Genomic DNA, 16,492 nt, shown 5'->3' with positions numbered 1-16,492 from the left:
AATCCACCTGCCAGTGCAGGGGACACGGGTTTGATCCCTGGTCCAGGAAGATCCCATGTGCCGCGGAGCAATTAAGCCCATGCATCACAACTACTGAGCCTGCACTCTAGAGCCTGTGAGCCACAACTACTGAGCCCGTGTGCCACAACTACCGAGCCTGCGTGCCATAACTACTGAAGTCCCCGTGCCTAGAGCCCGTGCTCCACAACAAGAGAAGCCACCGCAATGAGAAGCCCATGCACCGCAACGAAGAGTAGCCCCTGCTCGCCACAACTAGAGAAAGCCCACACACGGCAACAAAGACCCAATGCAGCCAAAACAAAACAATACAAAAAAAAAAACAAAAACAAAAAAACTACTTGACAAGCTGATTCTAAAATTAATCTGGAAAATAAATTGTAAGACTACCACCAAAACACTGATTAAATAATGAGTATGTGAGCTGATAAAGTATATGACGTCTAATAAAATAACAATAAAAATAATCATGAGGACTATTTATACTACTACATATCAAAGTATAATATATATTTGATATAGAATGTTATGGTATTGGTCCAGCAAAATAGAAAATTAGGACATAGAACAGAAGAGAGTCCAGAAACAGACACCAGAAACAGACACTATGTGGGTGAGAAATTAGTACATGATAAATGCGTCATTTTAGATTAGTGGGTCAAGAATGGACTGACATTCAGAGTGACATTGCTTGGAAAGAGTAAGGCACACACCATTTTCTCTCTCTCTCACACACACACACACACACACACACACATACACACACTCAAACACACACACACAGGAATTAGAGAAAAACTCTACCATATAACAACTTACAGGAGAAAACATACTCATAAGAGAAAACTCTGCTTCAAGGTAGAACAGGGTTTTTCAACCTCAGCACTACTGACATTTTAGGCCAGAAAAATTCTTTGTTATAGGGGCTTTTCTGTGCATTGTAGGATGTTTAACATCATCCCTGGGTTCTACCCACTAGATGACAACCAAAAAATGTCTCGTGACATTGCCAAGTTGCTCCTAGAAAGCAAAATAGCTCCCATTTGAGAACCACTGGGATAAGGAATGAAAGCCACAAAATACAAAATACACATAGTAAAAGACTGATACATTTAAACATAAAATTTACAACTTTTGTTCTACAAAGATGCTCTATGGTTAAAAGGTAAGTAACAACTTTAAAATGCAGTATGTTGGGAATAAATATTTCAAACATATATGAATGATAAAAGATTAATATCCTGAATATATAAAACAATACCATAAAAAAACACTACCATATATAAAAGATAACCCAATAGAAATGAGACATTTCTCAAAAGAGGTAATACAAACAGCCAACAATCATGAAGAGATGCTCAATCTCACCAATGACTAGGGAAATACAAATTAAAACACCAAATTAGAGTCATTTTCCACCCATCAGGTTGGCAAAAGTAAAAAAGATTGATAGCATCAAATGTTTAAAAGAGCTGGGGAAATAGGTATGATTATACACTGTTGGGCAGTTTGGCATTAAACATCCACACCCTCCTACCCACTAATTCCACCTGCAGGTTTCTATCCTTGACAAACGCTCACACAAGCACACAGACGCAGGTATAAGGATATTCTCTGCGACACTGTGCCTAATGGTGAAAAACTGTAAGCAACCTATGGTATCTCACATACAATGGGAACTTAACACACTCTGAAATTTACAGAGCAGGTAGAACGAATACGCTAGATGTCTACATATTGACAAAGAAAAAGTTGCAAGACCCATTTTTAAGCATAAAAAGTCTAGTTGTTGAATTGGTACAATATGCCAGATTTGTAAAAGTTTAACACAAAACCTTCCATATTTATATGTACAAACACATATCAATAAATGTAAAGACAAAGAAATAGAAAAAACACCCCAAACTGATAACAGTTTTTACCTGGGGTCAAGAGATTAAAGAAGAAAAGATGGAGATGTAAAGAGAGAGGTCAAAGAGGATCTATTTTAAATTTTTGATATGATTGTATGCATGGACTACAACCAAAATAAATACAGAATAAATACATTTTTTAAAACAAACTCAACTTGACCAAAATTTATAATTCCTTCCCCCTCTTAAACCTCTTTTCTCTCGTACCTCGTAACTTCGATATTAACAAAACCTTTCAGTACTGTTCCTTCTACCCTTGCAATGAAACTAAAAAAATACGGTATAGTGTTTTCAAGGAATGGGTATCTAAGAGAGTTTGCGTCCATTAATACATTAAAAGGTTATAAAGGTTTGGGTTTCGTTTATACTTAAACGAGCAGATATCAATTTTGTAATAAATAATCATTAACGTTCTGGTTCTGATCTATTCCAGGGATGCGAAAAGGTAAGGAGGTGGCTCCCAGCAAGGCCCGGAGCAGCGGGTGTGGTCTGGGAGGAAAGAGGTGGTAACAATGGGGGCGGGGGACGAATGGAGGGGACCAAACTGTTAACTGTGGACGCGTGCAACACGCAGCGCCCAAGCAGTTGCCAGGTGCTGCGAGCGGTGCCTCCGTTTTAGCTAACTGGGTCAAGAAGCCACGAAGGCGAGGGGCGGGTGGTGGTGGGATGAATTGGGAGACCGGGATTGACATATATGCGCTAATAGGTATAAAATGGATAACATAAGAACCTGCTGAATAAAAAATAAATTAAATTAAATTAAAAAAAAGAAACCACGAAGGTTTGGTATGTACTCCTATAGAGAGCAAAAGGGGGGTCCGAGGAGGCGCCCAGGGAAGGGCGTGGGAGGCCGCGGACCGAGGTGACAGCCCTCGGAGCGCACCTGGGTGCTGAACCGCCCCCGCCACGGGCGAGCGGGGCGGGGAGAGGGGCAGGGCCAAGTCGCTTGGGGAAAACGAGGTCCCCGCAAGCAGTCGCCCCCGCACACGGTGACATCGCCAGCTTCCTGAGCCCTCTCCTCAATCCGCGCTGGAAACCCCCTCCGCCACTCGCACAAGTCTGGAGAAGAGCCTCGCCCGCCCCTGATCCTCGCTTACCTGCGGCCCTGGACCCCACCGGGAACACCTGCCGCGCCTCACATTGAAGACCTGGAACCTCTGTGGCCACCTGCGCGCACCCACCCGGATCCACTAGGACCGAAACCACTTCCGGTCCTGTGACGGGCTGAAGGGACAGCCCCAGTCAGGGTATACAAATGGACGACGCCATCTTGTACGGAAGCAGTTGGGGGCAGGTGGTGCCTCCCGAGTTTCTCCACTGCTGAACAAAAGATTTGTTAAAATTGGAAAACCTTAACATCTTTTCAGATAAGTGGTGTTTTTGTTTTTGTTTCCAGGTGATATTTTTGTTTGTTTTGGTTTTAAAGAAAGAAGCCTCTGGAACCCTTACAAATGCAATCTGGGACATCTAACTGTCCTTACTAATTAGCTCCAGTAGTGTTTCTCCACTGCATAGATATTCTTAACTGTTAAATGATGAAGGTAAATAGAAGAGACACTTGTTTAAATAATGTATTCCTCATTAGCAGCACATTTTATACTATAGCCATTATAATAATTTATGCCATCTTTTATAACAATAACCACAATACCTTCCATTTATATTTAAAAACTTTCATTCACCCAGTCTATCAGCAACTGTTATTTGTGAGGCAGCTAATGTGTGCTATGTGCTGTTGCTTTGTCACAGAATGTGTAAAATAGGAGAAATGAGACGTGCATAAACAATATAAGGGATAATAATAGCTGCCATTTGATGACTGTGATCACAGTGTGCTAGGAACTTTGCAAAATGTTTTACATATTTTGTCTCATTTAATATTCATAACCTCATGAGACAGTAGTATTATCAGTACCTCATCACCAACCCATCTGAAGAATGTCCACGAGCTGATCACTCACACCCACAACCCCTTTCCCACACCCTGTCTTTAAAAACCTTTCCCTGAAAGCCATCAGGAAGTTCAGATCTTTTGAGCCCTAGCTGCCTGGACCCTTGCTTGGTGTCTTGCAATAAATGCTGCACTTTCCTACACCACAATCCAGTGTCAGTAGATTGGCTTTACTATGCGCAGGTGAGCGGACCCAAGTATGGTTGGGTAACAAATGTAGTGATTACTCTTAGTGGAGTAGTGACTCTGGAAGAGAACATGGGGAGGTTCTTGAAGTGCTAATAATGTTCTGTTTCTTAATCTGAGTGCTGGTTTACATGTGTGTTCAGGTTGCATATTTATGTTGGTTTTCTGAATGCATACATACATCAATAAAAAGTGATGGTTTTTTTGGGGGGGGTTTCTTTTGTTTTTTTTTTTTTAATGAAAATAAAGGAGTGAAAAGTTTATAAGCCCAAAGAAGAAAGAGAACAGGAGAGGCGATAATAGCAGTCAAACAAATATCAGTATAATTTTAGAGGATAGAAATTAGATTAGAATGGAAGGACATATCATTTGAGGGATCCCATAATAAACTGTCTACATCCATAAGCAATCACCCTAGATTTAAGGCCCAGTCAACAAGCCCCATCTATGCATAAATAATTTCCAGTCAACTTTTTAGTACTTCACTCTGTCTTAGTCCCTTTGGACTGTAATAACAAAATACCATTGACTGGGTAGCTTATAAACAACAGAAATTTATTTCTCACAGTCCATGATCTACGTGCTGACAGATTTATTGTCTGGTGAGTGCCTACTTCCTGGTTTATAGACAGCTGTCTTTTCACTGTGTCCTCACTTAACCAAGGGTAGGGAGCTCTCTTGGGCTTTCTTTTTTATTTTTTTACACACCACACAGCATGTCGGATCTGAGTTCCCCAACCAGGGATTGAACCTGCATCCCCTGCGTTGGAAGGATGCAGTCTTAATCACTGGGAAGTCCTCTTGGGCCCCTTTTATAAGGCACTAATCCCAATCATGAGGGCTCCACCCTCATGACCTAATCACTTCTCAAAGGCCTCTGCCTCCTGATACCATTATGTTGGGAGTTAGTTTTCAACATATGAATTTTGAAGGGACACAAAACATTCAGCCTATAGCACTCTTAAATATGAAAAGACATCCAAGACTCACCAGTGATTGCAGGATTGTCTCCAACACTATTAATTAACATTTACTAAGGAACATGTATAAACTCTACACCCAGTATTTTAAGCACACACATACTTTAAAAACAAAGATTTAAGAAAATTAATTTTAATTTAGGCCATTGAGCAACTTTCTACATACTGAAAAAAAAATGCTATCATACGGATCTCATTTTCTGACCACATTACAATTAAGTTGGAAATCAATAATAAAATGATTGTTTTTAAAACTCCATATATTTGGAGAATTTGGGGTTTTTTTTGCAGTACACGGGCCTCCCACTGTTGTGGCCTCTCCTGTTGCGGAGCACAGGCTCCAGACGTGCAGGCTTAGCGGCCATGGCTCACAGGCCCAGCCGCTCCACGGCATGTGGGATCTTCCTGGACCGGGGCACAAACCCGTGTCCCCTGCATCGGCAGGCGGACTCTCAACCACTGCGCCACCAGGGAAGCCCCTGGAGAATTTTTTTAAAAAAATCTTAGTAATTTAAAGCTCAGAAAAGAAATCCCAATGGAAATTTATAATATTAGATTTGAGAAGTAATAATAAATACTATACATATATGAAAATTTATAGGATTCATGTAAATTGATAACGTTATATGCTTTTTACACTAGAAAATAAGAAAGACTAAAAATTACATAAGTGATCAGGTAATACATTAGAAAAAACAAAAGAATACATCCAAAATACTAGAAGGAAGAAGATAACAAAAATCAGAGAATAAATTAATAAAATAGAAAAAGATGTTATTCATATGGCCAACAAAACTAAGGTTAGATCTTTGAAAACACTAATGAAAAAAGTTCTCTGAGATTGATCCAGATAGAAGAGAAATAACAACAAATAAATAATACTAGGATTAGAAGGGGGAACATAACAAAATACAGCAGAGATATAAGAAATTAGAAAATGTAATGAATGACTTTATGCCAACAATTTATTAGACAAGAGAATGAAAAGACAAAACACAGACTTGGAGGAAATATCTGCAAAACACATATCTAATAAAGGACTGTTATACAGAATACAGAGAGAACTTTTGAAACTCAACAACCCAATTAAAAAGTGAGCAAAAGATCTGAATAGACATTTCAAAGAAGTTATATGATATCCAAAATAAGCATGTGAAAAGATGTTCAACATTATATGTTATTAGGGAATTGTAAACTAAAACAATAATGGGATACCAGTATTTCATTGATTCTGTAAATTCTGTTAGAATGGCTAAAATCCAAACACTACAATGCCAAGTGCTGACAAGGATATGGAGCAACGGAAACTCTCATTCATTGCTGGCTGGAATGCAAAATGGTACAGCCACTTCTGAAGATACTTTGTCAGTTCCTTAACAAAGCTAAACATAGTTTTGCCATACAATCCAGCAATCATGCTCCTAGGTATTTACACAAATGAGTTGAAAACTTAATCCACACAAAAACTTGCACACAAATGTTTATAGCAGCTTTAGTCATAAATTGAAAGCAACCAAGACGTACTTCAATAGGTGAATAGATAACAAAACTGTATTACATTCATACAATGGGATATTATTCAGTGATAAAAAGAAATTAGCTATCAACCCATAAGAAGACGTGGAGGAACCTTAAATGCATATTGCTAAGTGAAAGAAGCCAGTCTGAGAAGGGTACATACTGTGTGATTCCAACTACATGATATTCTGGAAAAGGCAAAACTATGATGACAGTAAAAAGATCAGTGGTTGCCAGAGGTTCCTGGGGAGGAAGAGAGGGGTGTATAGGTGGAGCACAGAGGGATTTTAGGCCAGTGAATCTATTCTGTATGATACTGTCATGGTGGATACATGACATTATGCATGTATTAAAACCCATAGAACTGTGGAGCACAAGGAGAAAATCCTAAACTATGGACTTTAGTTAGTAATAATGTATCAATATTGGTTCATCAATTGTAACAAACATACCACACCAGTGGAAGATGTTAATAGAAACTGTGCCTGTGTGACAAGGCGGGGGGAGTTGGGGGGAAGGCATATGGGAACTCGTGCTTTATGTTAGAATTTTCTCTGAACCTAAATCTGCTCTAGTAATAAAGTCAATTAACTACAAAAAAAAAAAAAAAAAGAGAGAGAGAGATCATGCTGTGAACTGCTTGATTTATCTAAAAATGGTTTATTCATTTATTTATTGATTCCAAGGACAACTTAATGCCAAGCATTAGGACATCATGTACAGAAAGTTTAAGAGGAACTGTGGCAGAAGTGCTAGTGGCCTACCCAATATCCATTCTCCTCTCTACTTAGTAACAGAAGTCAGGGTATTAAATGCACTAACAAATGCATTTTTCTGTCTCCATTGTGAATAATTATGGTGGCCATGTGACTACGTTCTGGCCAATGAGGTATAAACAAGTTTTTGCATTGGACTTTGGGTAAAGTTACTAAAAAGGGGGCGTTTTTTGGTGGGTTTTTTTTTTTTTTGCCTTTTTGTCATTACCCTTCTACTTCTTTCTTGCTGAGACTAGGACCTGATGGCTGGCACTCCACAGCCCTCTGCCACTGCAGTGGCACCTTGAAGATGGAAGCCAGGTACCTAGAAAGGTGGAGTGGAAAGGAGGAAGAAGCCTGGACCCCTGATTCCCTCTATAGTCTGTACTAACCCTGAACTGCCTACCTCTGGACTTCTTTTACATGAGAAAATAAATTAATTTTTTTAAGCCATGCAGTCAAGTCTTTGTTACTAGCAATAGAACCCAATCCCTAAGTGATACAGGACATGAAAGATACTAATAATGAATGCATGCCACCCAGGTTAACTTAAACCTGCTGAATACAGTGCCCAGTAGATGTACAATAAAGGTGGATACCCTGGGCTTCCCTGGTGGCGCAGTGGTTGAGAATCTATCTGCCTGCCGATGCAGGGGACACGGGTTCGTGCCGCGGTCCGGGAAGATCCCACATGCCACGGAGCGGCTAGGCCTGTGAGCCATGGCCACTGAGCCTGCGCGTCCGGAGCCTGTGCTCTGCAACTGGAGAGGCCACAACAGTGAGAGGCCCGTGTACCGAAAAAAAAAAAAAAAAAGTGGATACCCTTTACTGGATTTGTTCAGTGTCTTGAAGATAAAGGTCAAAACTTTGAGGAACCACTAAATAGGCTCTTTCTGAATATCCCATTTCCTTCCATTGAAATTCTATTGCTCCTTTCTGCCTGCTGGTCACATCTATAAACTTTTGTAATATTATTAGGTACTATACAGATTATAAAAATATGTAGCTATGCACTCAAGAAGCTTACAAGCTAGTTGGAACCACAAAAAGACTATTTGTCAGCAAGTGAGAAAAGGTATCCTTTTTTGGTGGTTTAGAGAATCAGAACTTTTTTTTTCTCTTAAGGAGCTGGAATGAGACTACCTCTTGGGAAAGATGCCTGAATCCATTTAGAAGAAATTCATGAAGCCTCCTTAGAGTGAGGGTGAGACACATACATCCCCCAGTGAGACAAGTTCATCTAACAATAGGGGTTGAAAGACTGAAAGGCTGAATCTTCCTGGGAGAAAGATACCTCAGAGGAGACACTTTGGGAGAGAAAGAGTGTTTAAAGTGTTCTGGGATGTGAGTTTAAGTTCTTTATGCGGGGTCATGGGGGGGTGCGTGTTATGCAACTTCATCTTCTCTCCCTCCTAGGTAGGTTTCCCTTAAGTCTATATTGTTCTCTAGTGCTTTTGTTCCAGTAGATTCTTTGGAGGAATTTGAATAGGTGTTGAATTTTGCATCCAGGTTTGCAAGAGGAAAAGACAAAGGTTATTTTGGGTTTTCTGGAGCTGGGGGAAAAGTGTAGACTCTGGCCTCTAGATCACAGAGAAAAGAGCACAGAAAGAGAACTCCAGTTAAAGGTGACGGACTGAGCCACATATAAGTCCACTTCCTCCTGAAATTCCTCTTAAAAAATGGGAAAACACAAAGCTTCAAGGTAAAAAGATATAGAAAAAGATGAAGGCCACCCAAATGAGAAAAAACAGAAGCTATTTACTCAGAACTTGCTGTGGCAGGGAGTCAGCCATCACTTGTGTTTGGCAAAGACTCAAAGGCAGGCAGAGAAATGGGAAATCTTTATAGTGAAAACAAGGGAAGGCTTTAGATATTCTCTGAATGGAGTTCATTGTCATGGGGAAGCTAGGGATACGCTAAATGGAAGCCAGGCTTCTTCTGTGATTGTTTTGGCTTTCTCTGTTTGGTCCTGTGTTGGAAGTGGGGGCAAGATATAAGGAAGCTGACTCACTGACACTTCTGGGCTGACTGCCCCAGAGGCTGGTTGCCTGCCGTGGAGATTAGGGGTCAGTGTTCTATTGTCATACGTGGTATGGCTATCTGTCCATTTGTATAGTCAGTCTCTCACGGAACAGGACATAAAATCACTAACATTTTGGAAGCTGGAAAGCAGAAGGATGGTGGGAACTGACTTAGCAGACTCATCATCTGTCAAAGGACAGGCTAAGAGCAAGCCTGCTTTGTCCCAGAGAACCACCAAAAGACTCTAGAATTGGCAGCACCAGGTACCTCAAGAAGCAGGTAAAAGTTGGGACTAAAAGCACAATAATTGGTTAAAAGTCTACTTCGGAAGCAGACCACCAGCTCCTCCCTAGCTCCCAAGTCACTCCCCTACGGGCCCCTGCAGAAGGTTTAGGATTGATTTCCTGGAGAGGGTAGAGGTTACCCTCTACCTCTTATCTAGTTAAGGATAGGGGTGCCATGCTAGTAATATGAGAATTCAGTGAAAATCACTTCTTTCGAGACTCCTGCATTACTCTCTCACATCAGCAACCAATATTAGAAACCAAGTGTTGAAGAAAAATTTTCAGATAATTTTGATATGAGCATGTATCAAAATTTCATTATCATCTTGCAATAAGGAAGAAGCTCTGTAGTAGGATATGGGAGAAAGTGTGAAATACTTTTAAATGAACCAAAAGATTACTGGGAAATTGGAAACTATGCATTGTTTTAAATATACTCTTGCCACTTATCAGATTCTATGGGATTTATGCCTTTTACTGACTTTGAACTGTTTTACAAAACTGAAGAGATATAAGCTAATTTGTAAAAAAAAAAAACTAATAGTAATGCAAATAATTATTGTCTTTATATTTGCAAATAAATTCTGTTAGGTGAAGCTTCTATTGACGTCCCTGCCCCCGACACCCTCCAATAAGCAAGCTTTGCATCTATTAAGAAAATTGGTTTCAACATTTCCCATGGGCTTAGATACTTGTCTGGTCTTTGGATGTTCCTTTGAACTGACTGCAACATCTTTTCCCATTCCCTCATTAATTAATGAGTTAAATTAAATCTTTGACACATTCATTTCATATCTGCACCTATCATGATTTTTTTAAAACTATTATCCTTTAAGAAGTTAAATTCAAAGGTTTACTTTTGGTAGGGATATCTGAGAGGAAGAGATTGGTTAGAAAATCATTTTAGAGTAGATACAAAAAAGAAAAGTATATTTGGTAAAACTCACTATACTCTTAACTGAAGGGTGAGTGGGTGCATAACTGGTTTCTCAGAAGTTATAATCCCATTAGTTGTGAGCATTTAATCAGTAATTCTAATTTCTTCCTGGAAAGAGGCTGTAAATTACATTACGCAAAAATTGCATCTTGGTCCTAGTTTGGACTTTTTTCTTTTACAGATGATGATTCCCAAATCTCCAGTCCAAAGCTGTGTCTCTAAATACTTATTATACCAATGCTACTCAAAATACTGGGCTGAAATGAGCAAATGACCTTGCTATGGAATGTAAATCAGCATTCTGCTTCCTTCACTGAAAAATCTTCCAACAAAAATGTGAAGGGAACTTAACATTGTGCTTGCTGACATAGGTAGTTTATACTTTGGCACAAGCTTTTATCTTGTTGAGGATTGATAAAAACAGATTGCACATAATGGTGGTATGTACCAAAAATGGAATATCATTCAGCCTTAGAAAGGAATTAAATTATAATACATGCTTCAACATGGATGAACCTTGAATACATCATGCTAAGTGAATAATCCTAACACAAAAGGACAAATAATGTATGATTTCACTTATACGAAGTAGCTAGAACAGTCAGATTCATGGTGGTGGCCAGGGGCTGGGTGAAGGAGGAATGAGGAGTCATTGTTTAATGGTACAGAGTTTCAGTTTAGGATGATGAAAAAGTTCTGGAGATAGATAGTGATGACAATCGCAAAGCAATATGAATGTAATATAACTAATGCCACAGAACTGTATACTTAAAAATGGTTAAAATGGTCAATTTTAAGATATTTTATACATTTATTTACCTGCCACAATTTAAAACATGATTAAAATGATAAATTTTATCTTGTGTATTTTGCCACAATTTTTAAAAATTGCATACTAGCTAATCCAGAGACTACACTTTGAATTATACTATATTAGACTCCAGGTTTCTCCAACTAAATTTATCAATCGCAACAGATTTTTTCACTCACTACAAGCTACCTCCTCTCTACTCCCCACTCCACATATATTCTACCTCTTTCTCCACTATCCATTTGGTTACTAATACTGGAAACCTGTGAAATATTCTAGGCTCCTTCCTCTCCCTCATCGTTTTGTATGTAATCTAATAATGGTTGTCTAACTATGCTGATTGTAAAGAAATTGTTCCTCCGCTTCACACCCTCCGACCTCTGCTCTCTCTTTTGGTGCTGGGCTAGGTCTCTGCGATTCACATATTTCCTTTGCCAGCCTGGCTCTCCGTTAGGTTCTGCCAATAGTGGGAGATCAGAGACAGAAATAAGGGAGAAAGGACTTGCTCCTTCCTGTTCACTTCCTATTTCTATCAGTGTCACCCAGGCAACAGTTCTTCATGCCAGCAGCAGCGGTTGGTTCCAGCTTTGGACTTCTTTCCATATTCCCAGAAGGAGGCTTATCACATTCCTCAGAGATACCAGTACCAGCCAGCCAGCCAACCTCCTCAGCGGTCTGAGTCCTGACAGACCTCGGGACTCAGGTCCCTCCTCTGAGCCACTGAGGTACCAGTATAAGGTCAGTACAAGGCAGCATGTTCTCCTCAGGGTCTGGATTCCACCTCTAAGACCCTTCCTTCAAGTGCTTGGTCCCAATAACCCCAACCTTGACCTTTTATTTCTCCATCTACTGCTTGCAGTTACTACTTTCTCTGTTTCACTTTCCCTTTTCAATTCTCCAACACCTGTGATAGCTCTAATAACTCTTTGTGTTAATTTCCTCAGATAACTGCTGCAGTTTCTGTTTCTTTATTGAATCCTAATACAGAAAATAGTCTAAGAGTGGTTCTAAGAAACAGACTTTCAGATATAGGATTTCGGGTTGATTTGGTCATATCCTTAAATTCAAACTCAATGTTGAGCAACTCATCAACGGGAAATGAGACGTAATGACATCATTTTATCACCTTTAGTCATTTGTGTTGAAGTGCCCACTAACGCAAATGCTTTGGAGCCATATTTGACTGATGGTAATGGTGACTATAACAACTGTAGGCTGGGAGTGACTTTATTTGCACGCACTGAAGAACTTACATAAAGAAATGAAAAGTTCAAGTCATTAAACATTCAGTTCAAGGCACGACAAAAGCTTCTATGGCAGCCCTAAAAGAACCCCTTAGTTTTTGCACCTGAAGGCTAAATCAAACATAAAATTTAATTGTGCAGGTTTCAGAATTACAACAGAAGTTGATTTCATAGCCTTGCCAAAACTCTAGTGAAAGATGGAGCATTGTTTGGGAAGGGTATGACACTGAAACTTGGAATGGGGACATTAGGAACACAAACGAAGTTAAGATTCTAGAATGCCCAAATCTCTCCAGTAGAAACAGCCCTTCATCCCTTGCTTAAAAGTCCTGTAATTATATCATCTGCAGGATGTCTATGTTCCCCAAGTTTCACTCCAACCACTCATTGTTAGCTGTAGATCAGGGTTTCTCAATGGCTGTGGATAATTCTTTGTTGTGAGATGTCCTGTGCATTGTAAGATATTTAGCAGCATTCTTGACCTCTATCCACTAGATCCAGTAGCAGCTTCCCCAGCCTGAGTTGTGACAACCAAAAATATTTCCAGACATTTCCAAAGGTACCCTTAGAGGAAAAAATCATCCCCAGCTGAGGACCACTGCTCTAGATCTATAACCAGGGTCAGATCGCAACATTTTCCACGGTCTGACTGGGAAGAAATGACTTGTACTTAATGTTGCAATACTTTGCTGATTTATATTTGAAGAAACTTGGAGAATATGTGGAAGAATGGATTCTTCCTTTCCAAGAAGGAAATAAATAAAGAAGACAGAATGTAATATTAGATTTGGTTGAATTGTTGATGTAGGCACTCATCACAATTCTAAATTTACTGTGTTATCTGTGCAGCTGGAAATGACTCTAACAGTTGGTTGACTGAAACTGCATTTTAGTAGTGGCCTATATTCAATAAAGTTGAGATGCAAAACCTTCCTGGCATACTTAGAAGGAATCCAAAGGCTTAAGGAGATAGAAATGTTGGAGTGGATCTATCATGTATGAATTGCCACCCCCTCACTCTCTCATCTGAGAAATCCCAGAGGACACTCCCTTCTCTAAAGCACTGAGAAATACATTAGTGAATGGGCACCAGTATCCTTGTAAACTATTTGGTGACTGTTTTCTGTAGACAGGTTTCACGAAGGGAGAAGTTATAGTTGAGATGGGTTCCCTGATTGCAGTGGAGATGCTGGGATCTTGAAGTAGCAGAGGTCAAAGACTGTGAGTGAAGAGTCAATGTATGGACTTCCTTCCAAAGAGTACAGCAAGGAACGAGGAGGAAAAAAGAGTCACTTTACAGTGTTGAAACTTGACAAACGCTACCTCAGCCAGGTTATCAAGGCAGTAAGTCATGCTGACAGTACATACTTGCCTAAATAAACTAGGGCTGCCATAACAAGACAGCTTGGACTGGATGGTTTAAAGAACAGAAATCTATTTTCTCACAGTTCTGAAGGCTGTGCCAGCCAATTCTGTTTCTGCTGAGACTTCTTTTCCTGACTTGTATATGGCTACCTTCTCACTGTGTTCTCACATTATGGAGAGAGAGAGTCCTCTGGTATCTCTTCTTATAAGGGCACTAATCCTATTGGATCAGGGCCCCTCCATTATTACTTCTTTTAACCTTATTACCTCCTATAGGCCCTATCTCCAAAAACAGTCAAATTGGGGCTTAGGGCTTCGACATATGAATTTGGAGCGAGGGGACAGGGGATGACACAATTCAGTCCATATAATACCCTTGATATAATGTGATGAAAATGCACTTTACCTCTGTGGCCTTTCTCCCAAAAACACATAACCCCAGTCTAATCATGAGATAAACATCTAACAAATCCCAGTTGAGTGACGTTCTACAGAATACTTGACCAGTACTCTTCGAAACTGCCAAGGTCATCAAAAACAATGAAAAGTCTGAGAAACTGTCACAACCAAGAGGAACATAAGAAGACATGTCAACTGAATGTAAAGTGGATCCCCTGATGAGATCCTGGAACACAAAGGTAATCTGATGTATGGATTTTAATAATAATGTAATGATATTGGTTCATTAATTATGACAAATATACTGTACTAAGATAAGATGTTAATAATAGAGGAAATTGGGTATGGGGTGTATAGGAACTCTTTAATCTACCTTCACAAGTTTTCTGTAATCTGAAATGTTACTGGAGTTCCACTTATGGTATGTCCTAGTAAGCTCCTGTACTGGACTAGACATGGACTCTAGACAAAATACACCACAAGCCAACTCTCTGAAGGCACTGGGAGTGAAAAAAGAAGCAGATAGATTCTGACAGGAGGTCAACACCTACAAGATAGCAATAGCATGGGATGAATTTTCTATGTTTTATAATAGTCTTTAACCTGAAGGCAGGCTTCATCCAGAGTTACTTAGAGTGCTAAAACACTGATAGAAAATTCATAGTCTTTCTGAAAAACCAGAGGAGAGAGTTGGAGGGACCCACAGCTGCTGGACAGTGAGAGGAGAATCCAAGAAAGGAGTGAACTAGACAGAGGGAGCCACATAATTTGTGTTTAAACACTGTTCAACTTCTGGTAAACCGCTGAATTGCATATTTTCAGGGCAGACTGCAAGCAGCCCAACCAAAGATAAAACAACTGAACTGAAATTTGTGCTGCAGCCCAAAAACAGTTTGCAGTTTGAATCATCCCTAATGGCATGTTAAAACAAACAACCACCACCACAACAAAACTGACACTCTTTAAAAAAAAATAACTATCAGACATCTAATAGAGACTAGATAGAATTTAGTCTCCACAACAATTCAAAATTACTTGACATATGAGGAAATAAGATGATGTATTACATCTTCTTCTCAAGAGAAAAGACAATCAACAGAGAGGGATACCAACATGATACAGTTGCTGCAATTAGCAAAGTTTTTTTTTTTTTTTTGCGGTACACGGGCCTCTCACTGTTGTGGCCTCTCCCATTGCGGAGCACAGGCTCCGGACGCACAGGCTCAGCGGCCATGGCTCATGGGCCTAGCCTCTCCGCAGCATGTGGGATCTTCCCGGACCGGGGCATGAACCCGTGTCCCCTGCACCGGCAGGTGGACTCTCAACCACTGCACCACCAGGGAAGCCCTAGCAAAGATTTTAAGCCAGATATTATAGCCATTTTAAATGATAAAAAGGAAAAATGTCCATAATGTACAGAAGGATAGGACATCTCAGAAGACAAATTGAAATGATAGAAAAGAACCAAATGGAAATTTCAGAACTAAAAAAAAAAAATCTGAAAAAAAATTCACTGTAATGCTGTGGAGCAACTAAGCCCGTGTGCCACAGCTAGTGAGCCTGTGCTCTAGAACCCGCGAGCCACAACTACTGAGCCCACGTGCCACAACTACTGAAGCCCGCACACCTAGAGCCCATGCTCTGGAACAGGAGAAGCCACTGTAATGAGAAGCCCGTGCACCACAAAGAAGAGTAGCCCCTGCTCACTGCAACTAGAGAAAGCCCATGCACAGCAACAAAGACCTAACACAGCCAAAAATAAATAAATAAATTTATATTAAAAAAAAATTCACTGGATAAAAGTAACAACAGAGTAGAGTTGACCAAAGAGTCAGTTTAACTTGAAGACAGGTTAATAGGAATGATCCAATATGAAAAACAGAAATGAAAAATCATTGGAAAGAAAATGAACAGAGCTTCAGAGGTCACAGAAAACATTAAAAAAATCTAATGTATATTAAACTGGAGTCTCAGAAGGAGAGGAGAGAGAGAAAAAGAGACAGAAAACAATATTTGAAGGTACAATGATCAAATGATCAAAAATTTCCCAAATTTGTGGATGGACATACATTTACAGGCCCAAAGATTTCAGTAAATCCCAAGCTGTGT

At 39.8% G+C, this 16,492-nt stretch overlaps 1 protein-coding gene and 1 long non-coding RNA gene across 4 annotated transcripts in view; one reads left to right on the top strand and one right to left on the bottom strand.

The window, feature by feature from the left end:
* The window catches only part of EXD2 (exonuclease 3'-5' domain containing 2), a 92,915-nt gene that overhangs the window by 56,026 nt on the left and 20,397 nt on the right, over positions 1 to 16,492 (bottom strand). Inside the window, exon 1 of one of the 3 annotated variants that reach the window (XM_004262161.4) lies at positions 3,029 to 3,164. The exons of the other annotated variants lie outside the window; for them this stretch is intronic. The gene's annotated coding sequence lies outside the window, so the exon portion shown is untranslated. Of the gene's footprint in view, positions 1 to 3,028; positions 3,165 to 16,492 lie in introns of those variants that run through there. 3 annotated transcript variants of the gene reach the window in all.
* On the top strand, positions 8,528 to 15,370 carry LOC117202416 (uncharacterized). The gene is made up of 3 exons (XR_004484762.2): positions 8,528 to 8,665; positions 11,922 to 12,113; positions 14,427 to 15,370. It is a non-coding gene; the product is annotated as an uncharacterized LOC117202416 (long non-coding RNA).

This window comes from Orcinus orca, chromosome 2 (assembly GCF_937001465.1).
Source record: "Orcinus orca chromosome 2, mOrcOrc1.1, whole genome shotgun sequence".
Taxonomy (NCBI): Eukaryota; Metazoa; Chordata; class Mammalia; order Artiodactyla; family Delphinidae; genus Orcinus; species Orcinus orca.
This window is presented reverse-complemented; position numbering and strand designations above follow the sequence as displayed.